This window comes from Suricata suricatta, chromosome 17, assembly GCF_006229205.1.
Source record: "Suricata suricatta isolate VVHF042 chromosome 17, meerkat_22Aug2017_6uvM2_HiC, whole genome shotgun sequence".
Lineage (NCBI taxonomy): Eukaryota > Metazoa > Chordata > Mammalia > Carnivora > Herpestidae > Suricata > Suricata suricatta.
This window is the reverse complement of record NC_043716.1, coordinates 50,414,556-50,435,548: the sequence shown is the minus strand read 5'-3', so window position 1 is coordinate 50,435,548 and position 20,993 is coordinate 50,414,556. Positions and strand designations below refer to the sequence as shown.

The window sequence follows — 20,993 nt, the reverse complement described above, 5'->3', positions numbered from 1 at the left end:
TAAGGCTGGCATGGTGACCCAGGAATTAAATATTAGTATAAAAGTTTTCAAATTATACCCATTTGGATGTTTCTTTAAAAAGGTGTACTAAATCTTTTATCAGTCTTTTACGCTGTTGAATACAATTTTGCTATTAATTTTTTGAGAGAGAGGGTGCAAGGGGAGAGGGGCAGAGAGGGAGAGAGGAGGAGAGAGAGAATCTTAAGCAGGCTCCATGCTCAGCAGGGAGCGCTGATTCAAGGCTCCATCCCCATGGCCCTGGGCTCATGACCTGAGATGTAATCAGGAGTTGGGTACTCAACCGACTGAGCCATCCAGAGGCCCCTCGATTTTTAATTTTAAAAAATGAGGGGACTAAATTTATTTTTATGATCTTGTTTTCAGATTAAAATCAAGGTGGCCACAAAACAAATCTTGGCTTTCTTGGGCTGTGGACAATGCAGGCAAGGTATTAGGGTTCTCTTGATAGTGTAACTTTGCAGTGCACAAGCAAAGATCTCCAGAGAGAGACAGCAGATGCATTGGTTGAGAACTTGTGTTTGGGATCAGACAGATCTGCCAGGAAGCCCTAACTCTGTTCCCTGCCTATTGCCTCAGTTTCCCTAGCTATAAAATCAGAGAATAATAGTATGTCCTTCATAGAGTTTGTGAGGCTTCTGAGCGTCCATGCAGGTGAACTAGCATCATTTCTAAAATACAGTAGCTTTCAATAAATATCACCTGTTCTTGTGTTCTTTACTCCTAATAAGGACAGTCTTAGACATCTCTCCCTGCCCAGTGTTCTCACATGACAGAAAAGTGGACTAAATCCAGGAAAACACATTGTGAGGACCACTTTCCTTTAAGATCTTCTTGAGACGCATGCAGTGTTCTTCTGAGACTATGACCTTGTGTAAGTATTTGGTTCTAATACACAGCATTTTTTCTCCCTGAAACCACATGCTCTCATTTAGAAGGACTTGAAGTTGTCCATGGTCTTGGAATTTGGGGTTAAGTCCTGGGAATGAGGGGAACGAGAAAGCAGTGCTGAATGGGCGGGGGGAGTAGGGGGTGGAGAGTGCAGTATGAGAAAACCAGAGAAGCAATATTCTGCCCCAGCTCAAGGATACCTGGCCCCAAGCACTCACTCCGGAGGGCAGGTGAGCAAGATAGGGTGCTGGGACCCGTTATGGTGCATAATAACCACTGCAGCTGTGCAAGCAGAGATCAAAGATCAAATCAAATTTCAAGCTGCAGGGACCTCAATCCGATCACCTGCAGAGGTCAAGGAAAGGAATTTTTCTTCCCTGAAGAGCCCCAAGATTGGCTGAATTCCCAACAGGGGGGTTTGGCAGTGCCTTGAAGGATCACATTACTGGCTACTGCCCAGAAGCAAGGGGACACGGCCTCAGGGTTGATGGGACTGGTGTGGCCACTCAATTGTTCCCCAGCGGAGTGTCTGCCAAGCAGAATGGAGAGACTCAGAGAAAGCCCAGGACTTGGCATCCAGGGGCGTCCATGTGGTCAATGCTCAAAAACCTTCTTTTAAGTGTCCACCCTCAAGGTAGGTACCTAGAATGTTGAATGTTGACGCTTCTGTGAGTGCTATGTCGGCTTCCGTCTCATCCTCCTTTGATGAGCCCGGGGTGAGATGGGCTTTTTCCAGAAGGAGGATGAGTGGTTGACGGCATGGCCATCTGCACTGTGCACCCTCCCCCCAGCCCCCATGCACACAAAGGAAAGTGGTTGGAGCTCAGACACTCAGGCCTGTGCCCAGTTGTGTGGATTCTTGCTCAATGTGCCCCGATGGAGACAATGCCATCTGGTCAAAAGGAACACCCTGGCATCTCTGAGCCATCAGAAGGGAACAGCAGGCCCCCTGCATTCACTCTGAAAGGCCCCATGGTACTGGGCTCTTCCACGGCGGATCTCTGTCCTTGCCCGCCGGGAAGAAATTAGGAAGATGAACTGGAGAGCGGATTTCATTTGGTGATAAATGAAGAGAGACCAAAATTCAGTTCTCGAGATATTTAGTAGGTTAGGTTTAAAAAAAAAAAAAACAAAACTATTCCCCCAGTGGTATTTTCAATGGTTTTTAGCAGAAGGGTGTCCTTTGGGGTGAGAAGGAGGTGTGCATAAGCCATGGGGAGGGTGGGTGGAATTAAACGCATCATCCAGTGAACGTGGAGAATGAAGTGAGGGTGCACTTGGCCGCTTGGACTGTGGATGTCAATCAAAGTAATGTGTTGGGGAAAGGGGGAGGAAGTTTGTCACCCTTTTTAATATCAGAAATTCCTTTACTTGGGTGGTAACTTGGGAACAGCTGGAAGTAGCTGAATCAGCCCAAATCCTTGCAGAAACGCTGGTAGGCCCCCTGCCAACAAGTGAGCAATGGCTTTTCAAGCTGGAAGGGAGCAAGTGGACTAAGTAAGGCAGAGTTGGGGGGGGGAGGCAGGGAAGTGAGGGGGGAGCCAGTTTTTAAAAAGCTGAGTTTGGAAGCCGGTGCATATTTAATAGGATTAGAACACATGAGTTAGAGGCTGAAAATTCTCAACCTGCCTCGTTAAACACCAGCCTGCAGGAAAGGCCTGGCTGTCCCAGCAACGACTGCAAAATTGGGGAGGGAGGGAACTAAAACACTTGGGGTTCTTGCAGGGGTGCTGGAGAGATTGGGGGAGTTCTTTTCTCTCCTCCAGCTTCTCTGCAGCCGTGGACCTTCCCTCCGTCTCACTGTCTTGGGTCCGCGAACACACCCAGTTTGTCAATAATGCCTTGGGATGCCCTGTCCCTGTTTGACGGCCTAGGCTTGTCCACCCAGTGCCTGGGCCAGTCCTGGGGAGGGAAGCGTTTGCTTTTGCCTCCTCATGGGGGTGAGTGGGCCCAGCCTGGCCACCAAGGTCTATTTGGATGCTTGTTGGATGTGTCTCAGATGCAGTGCTGAGTCTGGGGTTCGGGACGACAGGTAGCGGGAAAGGGTTGGAGTTGGATGAAATATTCTCCTTCTAAATATGGATCTTTGTTTGCTTGCCTGATGACTTTAGCCTGCAGGTGAGAAGGCTGTCTGGTCCCTGATGCCCCAGCTGGACGGCCTGGCCCGTGACGCTGGGAGTTAGCTGGCTTCTCCCAGGCTATGGGCTCGAACGCTAACTTGGTGAGCAACTTCGGACCGCCCCTCTCAAGCCCTTACTCCCATACTTTCTTACCGAGGCCATAGGTCATTCGAGCCCTGCTTATGGTGGCTTTCAAAGACATTGAAATGAGAAACAAGTCCCAGCTTTGCTACAAATAATTCATCGGAGCCACTATGCAGATCATGTAACGAGGGTCAGAGATCACAGATGCAGACCTGTGTGCACGCGACTGGGGACCACTCGGCACTTCCTGTGATGACGCCTGGATTTGTCTCAACTGTCCAAACCATCTGTGGGCTCTTCATGGCATCCTAGGTTCTATGCTTAGCGGTCCAAAGACATACAGCCTCTCTGAAAAGAACTACTAGAAGTTGTTGAGGCTTAGATACATGAACATTGTCCTTCCTTGGTTTTTGATACTACAAACTGTCCCCTTCCCCTTCCGACTGTTCTGACATGGCCAGAGAGACATCAGCCTTGCCTACAAGCCCCGGAAGCATTTCATCTATTTTACCCTTAGGTGTAGGTAGAGGCTAAAGCGCCTGCATTGAGAACCCAGGTTTTTTGGATTGGACGGGCCTGACTTCACCACTCATTAACTGTGCCAACTTGTGAGCAGTACTGAATCTTTCTAAACTTCAGTGTCTTTGATCTAAAATAGGTCAAAAATAGCATCTTATGGGTAAAAAAAACCCAACCTGCATGGAACATGCTTAGCATCCAGGTGTATACTTCCCGTACCTGAAAACAGTCAGCGCGATGATCATTATTAATCAGATAGCAGTGATGATCATTAATAACAGCTGACATTCTGAGCTTCTCCCATGGGTCAGGCACTGCAGTGAGCATGTTACATGATTCATTCTTTTGCCATCCTCAGCTCAGCGGCCCACTCAGCCTAATTGCCTTCCTTCTTGGTTGAAGCAGTGACGTCCCAAGCCCTCCTTCCTGTCTTGATGCCCGAGGCCCCGGACTTGGTAGATGAAGATCTGGACCTGGCCTGGGGAGGTTCTGAAGGCCCCAGGCTTGGGGCAACCCAAGGGAATTCTTGAACCCCCGTGAAGGGGGAGCTGAACACCCGGATGCGGGGGCCTCAGGAATCCGGGGAAGCAGGGACCGTTCTGACAGCTCTGGGGAGCCCTGATGAGCAGTGTGTGTCCTGCCGGCTGTGTAAACACAGTAACCAAACACGCTGATGATTTCCAGGGCCCACCAGATGGCAACAAGTACAGTGGGTGATGTGGTTTCCGTTTCTTCTCCTCCTTATTTTTATTTGCTCCCCGTGCCTCAGGGCAGGACAGAATGTGAGCCTCCTTGGAAGCTTTGTTATAATCCTAAGTCTTTGCTTTATAGACTTGCAGCCTCCCTCATGGGGTCCTTCCGGGCTCTGCTAAGATGTCCCCTTCTCAGCGCCACCTCTTGGACCAAAGTCAACCAACCAACTTCCCAACACTTCAAATACGCTTCCAGAACTGTCTTTTCCTTCTTAGTGCTCACTATCTGGCATCCATGGATTTGAACTACTCCTTTGTTTTTTTAGTTTTCTTATCCCCTTTCCTCTCCAGCAGAAAGTGAGTTCCTAGAGGGAAAGGATTTTTGTGGAACTTCTTTTATTTTACATTACTCTATCTCCAATCCTGTAACAGTGACTATATATTTTGAATGAAAGGATTTATATATGTTCATCCTGGGCCCGGCTGACATGAAGCTGAATCATGGTGAAATATTTTCTGGAGCCTTAGGGACATCACATGCCACATTTCCAGACTTTTCTAAAAAGGCTAGAACAGAGGTCAAAACGGAATCTTCACATCCATGTTTCTAAGAGAGAGAAGCGCTCCACGTTCAAAGGCATGGCAACAGCAAGTGTACAAGAGTCAGATTGGTAGGACCGCCCCCGGTGTCCTGCTGTGGGGACCTCATCCCAGAGCACACCCTCCCACCTGGCTCTTCCTGCTCTTAGCAGAGATGGGGCTGACGACTGGCTCTCAAGCCTCATCCTCCTCCATGGCCCATGATCAAGTTTCACCCTCCTCCATGGCCCTCTTCACCCTCCTCCAAGGGCCATGATCAAGCTTCACCCTCCTCCGTGGGCCACAACCTCTGGATGTTCCTATCCAGGCTCTGCTCCTCTTTCAAGCTTCAATGCACCCTCCCTTTCACAGAAGTGAAATACACTTTTATATTTTGTGTCGGTCTATTGTTTTTACCACTTTGGGCGGTGAGAACGGAGGTAACAATAGTGGCCAGTGTCCCTGGACACTGCCCCAAAGTCAGCACTCCCAGCTCGCTCTCTGCACTCAGCGTGAGCTCATCAAAGAAAACAGAGTGAGGGAAAGGAAACTGGTCTTGGGACAGATGGAGTCATTTACTAGGAAAGCCGGGAACTTGTGGGGGAAGGGGCAGGAATAGGCAAGCTGAGGTAGGGCTCTAACGGGTTTGCCCACGCCGCTTCTGAGGGTGTCCTCAACACCCTGCATGGTCTCCCTGCCACTCTCGAGAAATCAAAGTCAAGGCCCAAAGTGATTTCCTGTCTGGTTTTGGCTTCTTGCCAGCCTTGCTCTTGGGACATGCGCAGCCGCTCTTCATGGTGGGGGCAGTAATTTTGCCAAGTTCTCTGTCATTTGAGAACAGGCTTCAGTTATGTAATCAATGTAATGAAAAAGCAAAAAAAGCCCATTATTTTTTTTCTCCCTTGCCTGAAAAAAATGCATCTTTTACTAATCTCTTTATCTTCCTTTCATTTTCCTCTTTCCGATTTCTCTCTCTCTATTTTTTCTGAATAAGTTAACAGGTCCCAGAGGAAGGACATGAAAGGCAGAGTTGAGGGATTTCAAGTTTGTCTTTATCTCATTCACAACCTATGTTTTGTTTTATGATAAGAAATGCTAACATAAAAGAAGAATTTCCCCGTACTACGAACATTGCGTGGCTACCAAAGTATGGTTCTGATATGGTCCCCGGGCTCCTGGGCCAAGAAAGGAGGCAAATAAAGATAAAGTGCACACTCCGCGCTCTGCAGAATTTCTGTAACCTGAACTAGGAGTGCTGTGCCAGGTAAGCAGTAGGGAATGAGGGAGGGTGCTGGGTGCCTAAGGGATGGATCTTCAGAGTCTGCCCAGCAATCAAAGGGAGGAGGGCCATTGTAGGCCTAGAAAATATATCCCATGAGGGTATTGAGTGTCGATGGCCTGTTTGGGGGAACTGCAGTCATTGCACATAGCAGCATGTCCGGTCAGTAAGGCCTGGGGTGTTGGAGGTAGGTATGGAAAAGAGGGTGCAGAGGTGGTGGGCTGGGCCCTGGCACACTGTGGTTGCTATGGTAGCACATGGGACTTAGTCTGTGGGTGACTAGGAAGCCTGGAAACGTTGGCCTCCATCAAAAAGTGTGGGTTAATCTGTGTTTCAGAAAGTCAGTCTCACCGACACAGACGAGGCAGTCACACGAGAGTGGAGGGAGGGAGGCCTGTTTATTGGTTTATTAAGCAACTATTTATAATAGAGCTCCTTCTGGGTACCAGCCATCATCCCAGGTCCTGGGATGCAGCAGTGAACAACACAAGATTGTTTTCTGGAAGGCAAAGCCAACGACAAAGGTATGCTACTACATATACAAGTACACACATGCTGTATCAACGTATGATATGTAGTTACATGACGTCTGTGTATGCATGTGCGGTGTGATGAGAGGTGTCAATAGGGCCTTTTAAGAAAAATGGGGGTGGGTAAGAACAAAGAGTAATAGGGAGTCACATTGTAGATTGGGTGACCAGAGAGGGGCTCTCTGAGCAGGTGGAACGGAAGCCTGGGCTGGATAAAGTGAGGGATCCAGTGATGTTGATAATGGGGAGAAATTATAATATCGTGGAGAGAATAAGCATGGCCCAACTGAAATGGTGATGCTAGGGAAAGAGGAGAGAAAATTTTAGGAGGTCAAGTTGAAAGGACTTGTAGCTGTGAAAAATGGGAGGAGGGGAAATGGCCCAAGATAGGGTCAGATGCTCTGGCGTGGTCATCCGGCTGTCTGTGTCATTAAGCAATACAGAGAATGACGGTGGAAAACTATTTCTTTAGCGAAAGATAATGAATATTTTGTCTTTCAGTGGCTGATGGCACATTCCAGGATTCTCTTTCTTTTTTTTTTTTTTTGTCATTTTTCTTCCTGAAAAGTCACTCCAGGTCTTGAGAAAATCATATACTATCCATTCTCCTTCTTAAAAAAGTATTATTTGAGAAAGAGAGAGAGAGAGAGAGAGGAGGGAGGAGAGAGAGAGAGAGAGAGAGAGAGAGAGAGAGAGAGAGAGAATCCTAAGCAGGCTCCACGCCTAGTGCAGAACCTGGCATGGGTCTTGACCTGAGCTGAAATCAAGAGTCAGGTGCTCAGCCGACTGAGTCACCCAGGCCCCCTCCATCCATTCTCCTTTAAGAAGATGACGGAAGATCGCAACCCCAAATGTCAGGAGTTTAGGGACTGATCTAAAAGGTGACTTGGTTTGTTTTCTTGGGCTACTGCCGTGGCCTGTGTCAGGACATGCAGGGAGTGGTGGACCAACCCGTGGAGTTGCCACGGTTACATGCTAGCCCCATGGTGGGATGGTCGGTTACCCATTTCAGCTCCTAAACATGAATATTGTGCCATTTTGACACATGTCCAAGTGAAACAAGAGAACAATTCGATCGCCTTTACACTTGTTTTCCAGCTGGGCTGAAATTCTGGTCCAGGATGGGGGCCCCATCTCTTTGGAGCCTTCTTGCTGCTGATCTTCAGACTTTGAACACCCACTCTGCCTTCTTCCTGTGGGGCATGTGGTGTCAGGGGCTGTCGTGGGTGGCATGACATGAAAGACGCTCTTTGGTTTTGGGGAAAGATTTTAGTGTGGATGGGAGTAAAACTTTAACTAAAACCAGAAGGGCGTGTCCCCTGTGGAAGAGCATGGGGGCAGGAGAGGGGAAGAAGCAGGATCCATGGCTTCCCCGTCTTCTTAGGCTGCAGCCAAACCCCGTACAATGGTCTCCAGGGCCTCCTCGTCCTGAGGTGCCAGCCCTTGCCTGCCTCTCAGACCCATTCTGTGCCCTCCCTTTCCATGGCAGGTGTGCTCCATTAGTTTTGGCCTTTGATTATTGTCTGTTACCCTAAGCTGTGTGCTCTGTGAAGTGAGGGGTCATGTTTATCTGCTCACTGTGTTTGTTGGTTCAGTGAATGATTGGAAGAAGGAAGGAAGGAAGGAAAGGAGGAAGGAAGAAAGGAAGAAGGAAGGGAGAAGGGAGAAAAGGAAGGAAGGAAAGAAAGAAGGAGGGAAAGGAGGAAGAAAGGAAAGAATAAAGAAGGGAGGGAGGAAGAGAGACAGGAAGGAAGGAAGGAAAGAAGGAAGGAAGGAAGGAAGGAAGGAAGGAAGGAAGGAAGGAAGGAAAGATGGACATGGGGAACGTGAAGTTATAAAACTACCATGGTGCCATGTTCAACAGCTCAGCCTTCCAAGCTGGGGCTCAAGGAAAGGTCCTCTTTCAATAAGCTGCCCAGGACTAAAAAGGTTAAAAGTTCTTTTCATAAAGGAGGAGACCCTTCAGAAGCCTGGATGACTTAATCCTGTGGAGACTTGGTGACTGGGGGTCGTGCGTCTGGGAAAGGTGTTACTCTGTGGCCCCTCATGACAGGGTGTCAGCCATAGGCTGTGACTACACAGCGTTTCCACAGACACGCACAGCAAGAGAGTGTAGTGTGGAACCGCAGTGTATACATTCGGAGGAGCGTGCACGCCAAAAGCCATGCCGGTCGTTAACAATTATCCTCGGGGACCTGAGAATAATTTGGCTTCTTTTTTTTTTTTTTTTTTTTTTATGACATGGACTTTGCTTTGAAGCTTTAAAAATAAATGAACACCAAGAAAAAAAATTTTTTAAATAAAAAAGTAAGCTCACTGCCAATTCTGCCAAAGGAAAAGAAAAATAAAGGCGGGTCAAATGTTAAGCCCGGATCACCCTGTCAGGGTGTGTTTAATATGGATATGAGCAGCCGGGTCTTCGGCAGCCAGTTTGCTTCAGTTGGGAGGCTAGAGGGGGCAATCCTGACTCTTCCAGAGGGAGGAGCCAGTTTACACCCCTATAAAGGATGGCTTATCAAGGCTGGCCTCCTTCCAGCAACTTTCATCTTTTTATACTATTTGCCTTGCAACTCCTGAAATCTAAAAGGACCTTGGAATCGAAAAGCAAATTTTCCAGAAGATAGGATATGTTTGAATTTGGATCGGAGGAGCCGGGGGTGGGCGGGGAGAGGAGTGGGGCTTGGCTAGCAGAAGATTCTGGATCGGACCTGGTGTCTTGGCCAGTGGAGGCCCAGCGAGGATTCTAGGTCCGTGGTGTAGAGCCTTCAGAAGTTGCTAGGACAGACACAATGTGTTTGGCTCCTGGGATCTTGCACTTCACCTCTACTTCCTGCTCTAAATGCTCTTTGAGGATGTCGTTAGCATTTATTTAGGGTCTGCTTGCTATAAATCCACCTGTAAGAATCCCGTGTGGGAGAGGGGGGCTCTGACGGGAAGGGCTTGTGGAAGCAGCAGCTAGAGGGCCTGGACACTGGCCAGCCATCTGGGGAGGGCACTGGGCTCGGCGTCCGGCCATTGGAACCCAAGTGCCGCTGTCCCCGTGACCCAGCAGTGTGACTAGCTCTGACCAGCTCACTTCTTGTCTCTGGGCCTCAGGTCTGTGAGGCACAAAAAGAGACGATTGGATGAGAGGACTTAGCAGTTTCAGAGTCTGGAATTGCGCTGGGCAGACCGCCTCGCACGTATGGTGACAGAGATCAAGAAGTTGCTTTGGTTCCTCATGTCAGTTGTGGAATGTGAGATTCTTTTGGAAAAAGCCGCGTTGTCCCTGATGTACAGGACTGTGCTGGAGAAGCCATATGCACAGGTGTGTGTGTGTGTGTGTGTGTGTGTGTGTGTGTGTGTGTGTTTTCCCTTCACAGTGTCTGCACTGTGTATATATAATGTTGAGTCTGAGCCTACAATTATGTTTCATCATATCACCGGGTAATTGTGGGACTAGCTTCTACAGCCGTGTCTCAGAGGAGCAGGGATTTAAAGGCTGGACTTCGATGACAGTTGTCCAGGTGATCTGATGAGGTTTGTACCCCGTACCTGAAGTCAGCAGGTCCTCGCTTGGTACTGGCAAAACTGGGGACAGACGGGAGTGCAGTAGCCAAAGAGCGAATACCTGCTTGCTGGCCAGTTGGAAGCTGGCTCCCGCCTCTGCTCCTTCCTGTGACACGTTCCACCCCATTCCACCAACTTTGGGATGTGTCACGTGTGGAGAGAGGGCACAGTGCCTCCGAGCACGCTTACCTCTCTCAGCTGGACCGCAGCGCGGGCCTCAGGGAAGCCAGAAGCCCTGCATCATGAAGGTTGTTACTGGAGCCAGAAGGTTGCAATCAGGAGTTGGCTGGCCAGGCTCCGGGTCACCAGAAGGGTCACCCCTGACTTATTTCCATGTCCTCCAGTCCTGTCAGGAGGTCTGTGGGGTCCCAGAAAGCAAACACAGGGGAGGGCTCCAATCAGAAACAGCCCGTGACCTCCTGTGGCTCAGAGCAAGCACGACAGTCAACTTTCTTACAGCGCTCCCTGAGGACTTAGGTGGAGGCAAAAGAGTGCGTGTCTGAGTGTCGTCTGTGGGCACGTCTCCACTCTCCGTGCCCCTCTGCAGGTGCATGCAAATCTGTGCCAGTCACGCATGCGTTGTTTGTGAGCCCTGAACACTTTTGGGAAGAGCACTTTCACGGCGATACAAAAGCCCAGAAAAGTCTTGCGTGCGGTGCCATCGAGTTCAAAGTGACCAGCCTCAGGGGCGGCTTGGTGTCCCTTGCTCTTTTGTTGGAAGGCTTGAGGGAACCATCCTGAATGGCGTGGCTAATGGACAAGCGGATCAGACTGCCTCCCTGTCACTCAGTGGATTTGACCAATCCATCAGTATCAGGTCTGATCAGTATGGGAAGGCGATGGAGGAGAACGTGTGTTGAATACGGCATTGAAAGGCATGGAGAGAGCAGACAGCAGTCTCCATTCTTGCTTCTCTCTCTGTTAGGGCCTCACGGTCCCTGCTTCGTGCTTGGTGACAGTCTTTGGCAGCAACGTTCGTACCCTCTTTGACTATCAGATCCCTTTGGGAATGGAAGGTCCCCTGCTAGTATTATGGGCCTCTTCTAGGTCTTTCCGCGCTGTTGTCCTGTACTTTTAATATGCATAGTACCTCACCTATTGACTTCATAGAATGGTTCCAATTTACATGTTGCTTTGCATGTGATTTGCATTACATTAGGTCCATTCCCCCTTCAATGAATATTTATCAACAGTCACATACCATGGGAGATGCTATATAATGAGGAGGAGGACCAAGGATACAAAATCCTCTACTTGAAATCTTTGTTGCTTTTCACCAGCAGCCTCTACCCCTTCCCCGTCCACTAATCCATCTCGCCCCCTACTTTTCTTTGACAGCTTCTTAGTAAAAGTGGATCTGCTTGGGATAATCACTAGTTTGGCTTCTCAGAGCTTAGCCCCGCCTGGAAGACATACCTGAAGGAGCAGAGCGTACTGCAATTGTGACTGCCTGTGGGTTCTTTAAGTAATTTCTCCCAATGATGTCATGATTTCCTGGACTCCTCCCTTGTAGAATGAGTGTCTGCAGTTCTCCTGTACCTTAAGAACACCTCAGAAGGGGAGCCTTTATTCCACTAATACTGAAGAAAGGAAGAAACTGAGACATGAACCTTACGAGGAATTCACCAAAGGCCATGATGCCAAGTTCAAGCTGAACGTGAGGCTAAACTTGATTAGGTTCAACATGCATTTTCTGGATTCTACTCTGTCTGAGTATTAAGCTCGATAAAGAGAGTAGCTGCAAAACCCTGTGCCCTAGAGAGTTTATAATATGTCTTCCTGTCCTCATACGATCCTTCTGAATTCATTTTAGGGGAGTTTCACTTGTGAGGTTGTATCAGACATGGTAGACCTATGTAATATTTGGGTCCAGCTGTTTCTAAGATTTCTTCACTTCTCCACGGAGTAGTGTATCATGGCCCCTCTTTAGAACGGGTCTGTTGGGGCACCTGGGTGGCTCAGTCGGTTAAGCCTCCGACTTCGGCTCAGGTCAAATCTCACGTTCGTGGGTTCGAGCCCCGCATCGGGCTCTGTGCTGACAGCTAGCTCAGAGCCTGGAGCCTGCTTCTGGTTCTGTGTCTCCTCCTCTGTCTGCCCTCCTCTCTCATGCTCTCTATCAAAAATAAGTAAAACATTAAAAAAATTTTAGAATGGGACTGTGGTATAATGTATACAATGTATAGATCATGCTTTAGCAACAAATAAATGTAAAAATAACAATTTGCACAATCCAAAAAGATGGCCAGCTGTCCTCCAAGCTCATGGCCCCGCCATCCTGAAAGTTTTACTTCCAGCCACAGGTCAAGAATAGACAGGTGGTTTAGGGGTCCAGCTGAGAGGTGGCATGAATGGCTTCTGGCCACACTCCAGAACTCAGTGACATGATCAACACCACGGCAAGGAAGATTGAGCAATGTAGAGATGGACAGGAACATGGCTGAACACGGATGATCTCTGCAGTACACGCTTCACTGTGGGCTTGCAGACTAATCACCTGTTGTCTCAATAAGCCTGTTGTTTATCCAAACAAAGGGGACAGAATCCCCTTGCTTGCTAATTTATGAGGATTAAATAAGATAATATATAGGGAGGTCCCGGGCACAGAGCAGAGGCTAAAGAAACGTTTCCCTCTCTTTTCAGTCCCATCCCTCGTCCCATATTCATGGTTTCGTATAACACATAGGAAAAGACCAGGCACAACGGTCTACATATGGTTTTCATTGGATAAAATCAGGATGTGAGAAGAATTCCATTTGCATTTTTTGCTGCTCTTCTTAAGACTAATAAGGAAGATCTAGCTGTTTGGGAAGGACAGGTTTCCTTAGCCCGTATTGAACCCTTCCGCTCTGCTTGGGTGGTTGCTTCCAGGCTCTGTTAAAAACAATAATGGCACAAAATGATGCTGCCTGGGAGCAGAAGGGCACTGCAGCAGGGGCAGTTTTCTGGGTTGTTTTTGTTGGTTGTATGCAGAAAGAGGTAGGCAGCATGTCCCCCAAATTATTAACACAGGTGTGGGGAGCTGACTCAGCGACGCTCTGCTTACGGGATAAGCTGAAGGTGGGTGGATGCTGTATGGACAGATGGGCTCTCTCTCTGACTCAAGTCTCAAAGGTGTTGACACATAGGGCACAGCTTTGGGAAATGCTGTATTTAGGAAGGATTGGCTGATGGCCGAGCCTCTTCTCCCACCCTCCAGAATACGTTAGAAAAGTCAATCGGATTGAAACTCTGGCCTTGCTATCCTGAAGACCCTCTTCCTGCATCCCTGAACCCCCATTAATACCAGGACTCACTTCTTCTTTGTGACCACCTGACAATTCAGGCTGATAGCTTTCACACTCTGTTGTTGCTTTTTAAGGTCCAGTGTAAGGCAATTCTGCAAATCAGCATGGGTCTAATGCCTAAAAAACACCAAATTGAAATAGTAAGGTAAATAGTTGTATGTAAATAGTTGTATGTAAATAGATTGAGCTGTAAATAATAAAACCTTAAGGGCGCCTGGGTGGCTCAGTCAGTTAAGCATCCGACTTTGGCTCAGGTCATGATCTCATGGTTTGTGGGTTCCAGTCCCGCATTGGACTCTGGGCTGACAGCTCAGAGCACATATCCTGCTTTGGATTCTGTGTCTCCCTCTCTCTGCCCCTCCCCCCACATGAGCTCTGTCTCTCAAAAATAAATAAACATTGGGGCACCTGGGTGGCTCTGTCGGTTAAGCACCGGACCTGGGCTCAAGTCATGCATGGTCTCGGGGTTCCTGAGTTTGAGCCCCATGTCAGGCTCTATGCTGGTAGCAGAGAGCCTGGAGCCTGCTTCACATTCTGTGTGTGTCTCTCTCTGCCCCTCCCTTCCTTGTGGTCTCTTTCTCTCTCAAAAATAAATAAATAAATATTAAAAATATTTAATAAATAAATGTTAAAAGAAAAATTGTTCTAATAACAATAAAACTTTAATAACTGGCTTAAAAGTTAAAATCATTTCATTGCCTCACAAGAAAGTCCACAGGATGGTAATGCAGGGCTAGTTCAGGACTTAGTGATGACTGCGAATCCGTGCTTCCATCTACCCTTCTCTAGGGTCTTCCTGAGCTTAACGTGTTGGCCTTTAGCCCTCATGGATGCTGCCTCATGGTCACAAAACAGCTTCTGCAGCTCCAGGCATCATATTTGTATTCAGGGCAAGAAAGAGAGAAGAAATTAATAGTGCTCATTATATCTGTCCCTTTTATTAAGACAGCAGAAGTTAATCTTAAAATATAGGTCAGGATGAATGATTGTTTTCAAGTAAAATCAATGCAATCTAACTTCATTTGCAAAATCTGAGTCCATTCATGTTTCTGGAATCTCTCCTTTCTTCCTTGCTTCTTTGTGGAGGGATATGTTCTCCTATTTCTTCTGGTATGTCTCTTAAAGATGGAGAAGGAGACTTCCAAAGAAAGGAGAGAGAGGGGCACCTGGGTGGATGAGTCAGTTAAGCATCTGATTTCAGCTCAGGTCATGACCTCACGGTTCATGAGTTCGAGCCCTGCATTGGGCTCTCTGCTGTCTTTGCAGAGCCCGCATGGAATCCTCTGTCCCCACCACACCCTCTCTCTGCCCCCTCCCACATGTGCTCTCTCTCTCTCTCTCTCAAAACTAAATAAACATAAAAGAAAAGATAGTAGAGAGAGAGAATATGGATTATCCAGAGAGAGGTGTTTTGACCTATTTCAGTCTATGTAAGCTCAGTTCAACCCCCTTCTCCCCCTCCCAGCCATATCTTTAACATCACCGGCTGTGAATTTATCTGCTTTCCCCCTGAGGTCTTTGATGGTAAGATTTCTGATTCAAGTGGTGATACCAGAATGCCTGTGGATGGATAGGTAGGTGGCTGAACAGTCAGGCTTACAGATAAATTATTGTAGAAGGCAGAAAATAAAGTCTGCTACCACTGTAGAAATCAACTTTTACTGAACTCTCTAGGATTAGATCTGGTATTTGGATAGGAAGGTTTCCATGCCTGCTTTAACATATATAAATAAAAACTGACTTCAGACATCAGTTCATTCAAATATTTTTTAAAAGATTAACTCTTCCTTCTCCTCTTCCTTTTGTATTCTAAGAAGATGGAAAGGGAAAGCCTAGGAAATTAAGAAACCACTCAAGGATTCCTTGGAACAGTCCCATTAAAAAATGATCAATTTTCTTTCATATTATCCAAGGCTCCCACCCAAGGCCACCACTCCTGACCCGATGTTGCTAACCAATCATTGTTAACACACACACACACACACACACACACACACACACACACACACACACACACACATGGCAGACATTGCTAATCAATCACAGAGAACTTAGTGTTGGCTTATCACACCGAACCATCAGGGTTGGTTGCTGCAATGTGATAAAAACCTACCGGGCACCACACCCGTCTGTCACAGACATCTTCCGTTACTGTCTTTGGATAGATCTGAAAACCAGAACACTATTTCAATCATTCAGTTAAAATCTGTTCAACTGTTTCCTGAGATGAGAACTTTTCTCTCAGACATATTCTATCCCAGTCCTTCCCCTCCATTCATAAAAATCTCCATTAAGCCATAGGGTCAGAGGCTGTATGGGGTGGCCCCCAAACTCTGGGGAGCACACAGCCAGCCTTGGAGATGTTCCCAGGGAGAGGTATCAGCTTCCTCTCTGCAGGAAGCAGTGGGTGACAGGGTGACGCCGAAGGACCCCCACCTCTCCTTCCCACAGCTGGGAACATTTGTCGGTGGGTGGGATGTCTTGTGTAAAGAGGCCGTGCCCCAGAATGAGTGATGATATAGCGTATGCCCTTTCCCACACGGCTCCAGCACAACTAAATCTAACACCTGGGCCATTGATTCACCTGGAGCTGAGCTAAAAGGACCTGAAAAGTCCAGGTCTTTGGATTAGGTGACAGTATGGTAAGGGAGAAGCCAAAAGGAAGCAGAGGGCGGAGGCAGACAGAAGGGGTGATATTCACACTGGTGGTAAGCCAGCAGGATAACTAAAGTGTGGCTAATGTTTCTAACTATCCTTCCTGACTAAAGAACAGGTTGGAACATGACTCGAAAGTGCTAGCAAGTGGGCCGACCCTTTTTCAGGTATGCTTTTCTTTTCAAGGCACTTATTTTTGTTATTTTAGTTGTCTCTGACCTTCGTAGGAGGGGTTGCAGAGAGCCTGGCTTTAGATGTGAAGAATGAGGAATTTGAAATTTACATGTGTTTGTACAACACGATTTTCATTTGCAAACTGCTGTCATGTGATGAGGACTCTGAGTTCAGAACTGTGAACACAAGCTCGGTGCTTTTGATCCGGTCTTCCCTCAGGTGGGTGCTCTAGAGGATGTAAATTTATTCTTACAAATTAGTGTCAAAAGAGTCATTCACATTTATTCCCTTTTTACTCTTGCCAGGCACTGTTTCAAGAACATTCTATGTGGGGGCGCCTGGGTGGCCCAGTCGGTTAAGCGTCCGGCTTTGGCTCAGGTCATGATCTCATGGTCTGTGGGTTTGAGCCCCGCATCGGGCTCTGTGCAGACAGCTCAGAGCCTGGAGCCTGGTTCAGATTCTGTGTCTCCCTCTCTCTCTGACCCTCCCCTGCTCATGCTCTGTCTCTCAAAAATGAATAAAATACATTAAAAAAATTTTTTAAAGAACATTCTATGCGTATCTTGAATCTGTACAAATCTTTAAGACAAATGCTATTATCAACCCCCATCTCAGATGAGAAAAACAAATCCCAGAGACGTGAAATGACTTTCTCAGGGTCACACAGCTCTCGGGAACACCCAGATTAGAACTTAATTACTCTGACCTCAAAGCCAGTAATCTGAAACCCAAGTCACTTCCCTATCCCTTTCACCTTTAAAATGCACTAATTATTACTCAACGTCTCTTTTCCTTGAATGAAGGTGAAGCGATCTCCTCTCAAAGCAGAAGCACTGGTTCTAGATGTCACACTCAGGGCTGACTGGTTCGTGTTTTCTGCTTCTTGGCTGCGCCCCGGAGAAGGCTCCCGACCCTCAAGGCGTCAGACCGGTTTCTGGATCTTCGTGGGGTTTTTTCTGTCCCCACTTCATTTTGATGTAGCCCCGGCCGCCCCTCCACTTCCTGGTTGGGCTGCTGGGCGAACATTCCGAAGGCAGCAGAAACTCCAGCGAGGGAGCCTCAGTTGTTGTTTTTCAACTTCCTTTGATCCTATTTTGTGGTTGACTTGGCGAAAGTCCACATCTGTCACCAATGAGCTTTAAAGCGGCTGCAGCTCAAAGCCCAAATCGGATCTGAGCTCAACACACCCAGTTCTGAGGCGTCCATTTCCTTTCAATTCTGGACGAATACACGGGGCTTCCCTTATTGGACATCCATCTTCCCTGCTCGCTGTCTCTCCCTCACCTCCCCCTCAATAATCCTCCAGGCTCAGGAAGGACCTTAACATGTTTCTGTTGCTGTGCAGCATATGTTGTGTTCTAATCCTTCCTGTGTTTGCTGTAGGTATGGCGGGTCTCCAAGACAAATTACTGGTGTTGGGGAGGTCACCCAGGCGTCGTTCGGAGGGGGGTGGATGGGGCAGGAGATGGCTCTGGTGATGTGTCCCCGGGGCCGCCTCCGCCTCCTGGCCCGCTAGGCCGCTGGTTGGAGGCTCAAGTGCAGGGCCCCGGGATCCCAAGCTGCGAGCTGGCAGAAGGGCAAGGAAGAGAAGGGCTATACCTACTGGCCCTGCCATCTGATGCCGGGGAAGCTTGTGCGGGGCAGGCCACGGGCAGCAGATGTTGGTGGGAGGCCTGCCAAGAGTGTGTTAGGGGCAGAGGATTGGTGCATATGTTACTTGACACGGCGGAGGTGGGGGGGGGGATTAGGGAGACCAGGAGGAAACGTGCCTTGTCCCTTCACGCCGTGACACCTTGGGGAGGCGGGTTACGAGAACAGAGAGGCACAGTCCACACACAGACGGGGAGGGACGGGCCAAGGCAGGCAGCTTGAGTGATGCCCCTGCCTTCCTCTGCCCCCCAAACCGCCGCCCACCCCCCTCGCTGGGGTGATTGGCAGGCGTAGTATTGGACAAGCTACAAGATCAAAATCAGGAGTCCTCTGCCGGCAAAACCAAGCTGTGGGCCCTTCCCCCACACTGATAAAGGGACTCGATGTCTTGCCTGGGTCCTGACCTTTCCCCCGGACTTTGCAAATGAAGCCATCTGGAAGATGGACAGAGGGTCCAACCGTTAGTCTTTGTTGATGGCGCTGGGCACAAGCGAGTGTCAGCGAAAATGAACAGTATTCAAGAGGCTCAGAGAAAGCAGGCATGTGACCCCTGGAAACTCAGACTGGACTAAATGAGGTCTAGGCAACACGTGGGAAGAAATGAGCCAGATTCCACGGTTCCTTTCTCTCCCTCTGTGTTAGCCTTTCATGGGACTCCACGTTCTGGAGGCTGGCAAGAGATGGGAACATTCTTCTGCCTGTGAAATGGTGGTGGGGGTACAGGGGAAACAGAAGAAAGAGGGAAACAGTGGAACACTTGGGAAAAGCACATCCTGGTAATGAAATGGCTTCTGGAAATGAATCCAGGCTCTCAATTTCTTTCCTTGGCTGTTGCATTCCCGTAGGAGCAGGCAGGACGACCCACTTGAAGTTTATTACTGGATCCAGGGAAGCCGTGGGAATTCGCTAAGCTGGGGGACCCCCACAAAGAGAGAGCAGGATCATTTATCCCCACCAAGTGAAGCAAGCCTGTAGACCAAGGGCTGGTCGCCTTCCAGAATTCCAACGTATTTCCGCCAGAGATTGAGGAGGGATGGTGGGGGGTGATAAGGGTGGTAGAAAAAGAGTAACATGAGGAGAAAGCAAGAAATGTAGAGAAGGATGGAGCAGAGATGGAGTGTGTCTGACAGAGAATGAGGAAGAAGAGGGGACACAGGAAAAGAAAGGATGACACAAACATGAGAGAACGTTCAAGTAGGGGAGACGGAGAGTTGAGTCGATTTCATCACACTCAGCTCCGGGACCTACCATCTCCTGCCCTGGACTGGCAGGCGCCATGTTGAGGCACAGAATCAAGCCAGGACTCAGACAAGAGGAGTTCCAACAGCATACACCTTGAAGCTCAAAATATCTCCCCTTATCTTTCCCACCGCTGTAGAGTCTGACTGAGTCTTCCCAGAAGTCCTCGGACTCTGCAGACTGTGTTCAGAGCCCAAGAAACTGTATAGGAAAATAGTGCCAAGGTGGAGGCAACTTAGTGTATGACAGGAACCGGCCAACTGTATTTCATCTACTGCTTGTCACTGTTGCTAGGTTTTCCCATTAGAGACGGACTCCTATAGACCTCAGAGGTGTTCTAGAAGTGACGGTGAAACTGAAAAATGCTCTGGGAGGATGGATTCATTCTCTGGGGCTGCCGTAATGAGACTCACACCCTGGAGGGCTTACCTGACAGAGGCTAGAAGTCTAAGACCCAGATGTCGGCAGGGTAGTTTCCACCGAGAGCTCCCTCTTGGCTTCTAGATGCCCATCTTCTCCATGTGTCTTCACGTGGCTTTTCCTTTATTTTCTTAATTCTTTTAAGTTTATTTATTTTGAGAGAGTGAGAGAGTAGGGGAGGGGCAGAGAGAGAGAGAGAGAGAGAGAGAGAGAGAGAGAATCCCAAGCAGGCTCCGCACTGTCAACACAGAGGCTGATATAGGATTCAAACCCACAAACTGTGAGATCATGACCTAAGCCAAAATTAAGAGTCAGATTCTCAACCAAATGAGTCACCCAGATGCCCCTTCACATGGCCTTTCCTTTGTATGTGTCCTCCCCTTCTTTGAAAAATATTTTTTAATGATTTTTATTTATTTTTGAGAGACAGAGAGACAGCACGAGCAGGGGAGAGTCAGAGAGAGAGGGAGACACAGAATCTGAAGCAGGCTCCAGGCTCTGACCTAGCTGTCAGCACAGAGCCGGACGCGGGGCTCGAACCCACGAACCGTGAGAGCATGACCTGAGCCGAAGTCTTGGACGCTCAACCAACTGAACTACCCAGGCGTCCCTAATCTCCCCTCTTCTTACAAGGACCCGGGCACATGACCTCATTTTAACATACTGACCTCTTTGAAGGCTCCATCTCCAAATGCACTCACTGTCTGAGGTGCTGGGACCTAGGGCTTCAACACAGGAATTTTGAGGGAGACACAAATCATCCCGTAACCCAGGAGCTCTAACCTCGTTCTTTCTGAGTCATTCCCACTTTGGTGGGGATCTGACAGCTAGCTGACAAGAATTTCCACAGATAAGGAAAGCTCGGTTCAGAGGAGTTTGGTAGCTTGCCCAAGGACACGGAACTTTTAAAAGGAAAAGCTGGAATTTCAACACAGGTCGGTGGGACTCTGGTGTTGGCTGTTCACTCAAAGGGAGAAAGGGTAATTAATATTGGAAGAGGTGTAAGGGGTGGGACTAAATCCAGGTGTCCCCTCTTTGCCTGGCACTTCTCCAGCACTTAGTCCCTCTGGGGGGCTTCTTCTCCCTAGCCAGCAGCTGCCCCTTGAATTTTGCTTCCCCATAAAACCAGGACGCTTTAGCCTCTGGTTCACAAGGCTTTGACTCCAATTCTGACCTCACCAATGCTACTCCTGTGACAATTATTATTAATTAATAAAATTTACCATCTGTTTGTTTGTTTGTTTGTTTTTGAGAGAGAAAGAGAGAGGGAGAATGGAGAGAGTATATTAGTGAATGGGGGAAGGACAGAG

The 20,993-nt window shown here is 48.3% G+C and overlaps 1 long non-coding RNA gene across 3 annotated transcripts; it reads left to right on the top strand.

The window, feature by feature from the left end:
* The first annotated feature begins 3,057 nt into the window (after nucleotides 1-3,057).
* LOC115281881 lies at nucleotides 3,058-17,721 on the top strand. 3 transcript variants are annotated; one of them, XR_003904443.1, is made up of 5 exons: nucleotides 3,058-3,130; nucleotides 5,898-6,167; nucleotides 6,520-6,706; nucleotides 16,409-16,593; nucleotides 17,178-17,721. It is a non-coding gene; the product is annotated as an uncharacterized LOC115281881 (long non-coding RNA). The 3 variants fall into 3 exon arrangements; XR_003904444.1 differs by lacking the exon at nucleotides 17,178-17,721 and adding an exon at nucleotides 16,680-16,708; XR_003904445.1 differs by lacking the exon at nucleotides 17,178-17,721 and having other exon boundaries at nucleotides 6,632-6,706; nucleotides 16,409-16,746.
* The last annotated feature ends 3,272 nt before the right edge of the window (nucleotides 17,722-20,993 follow it).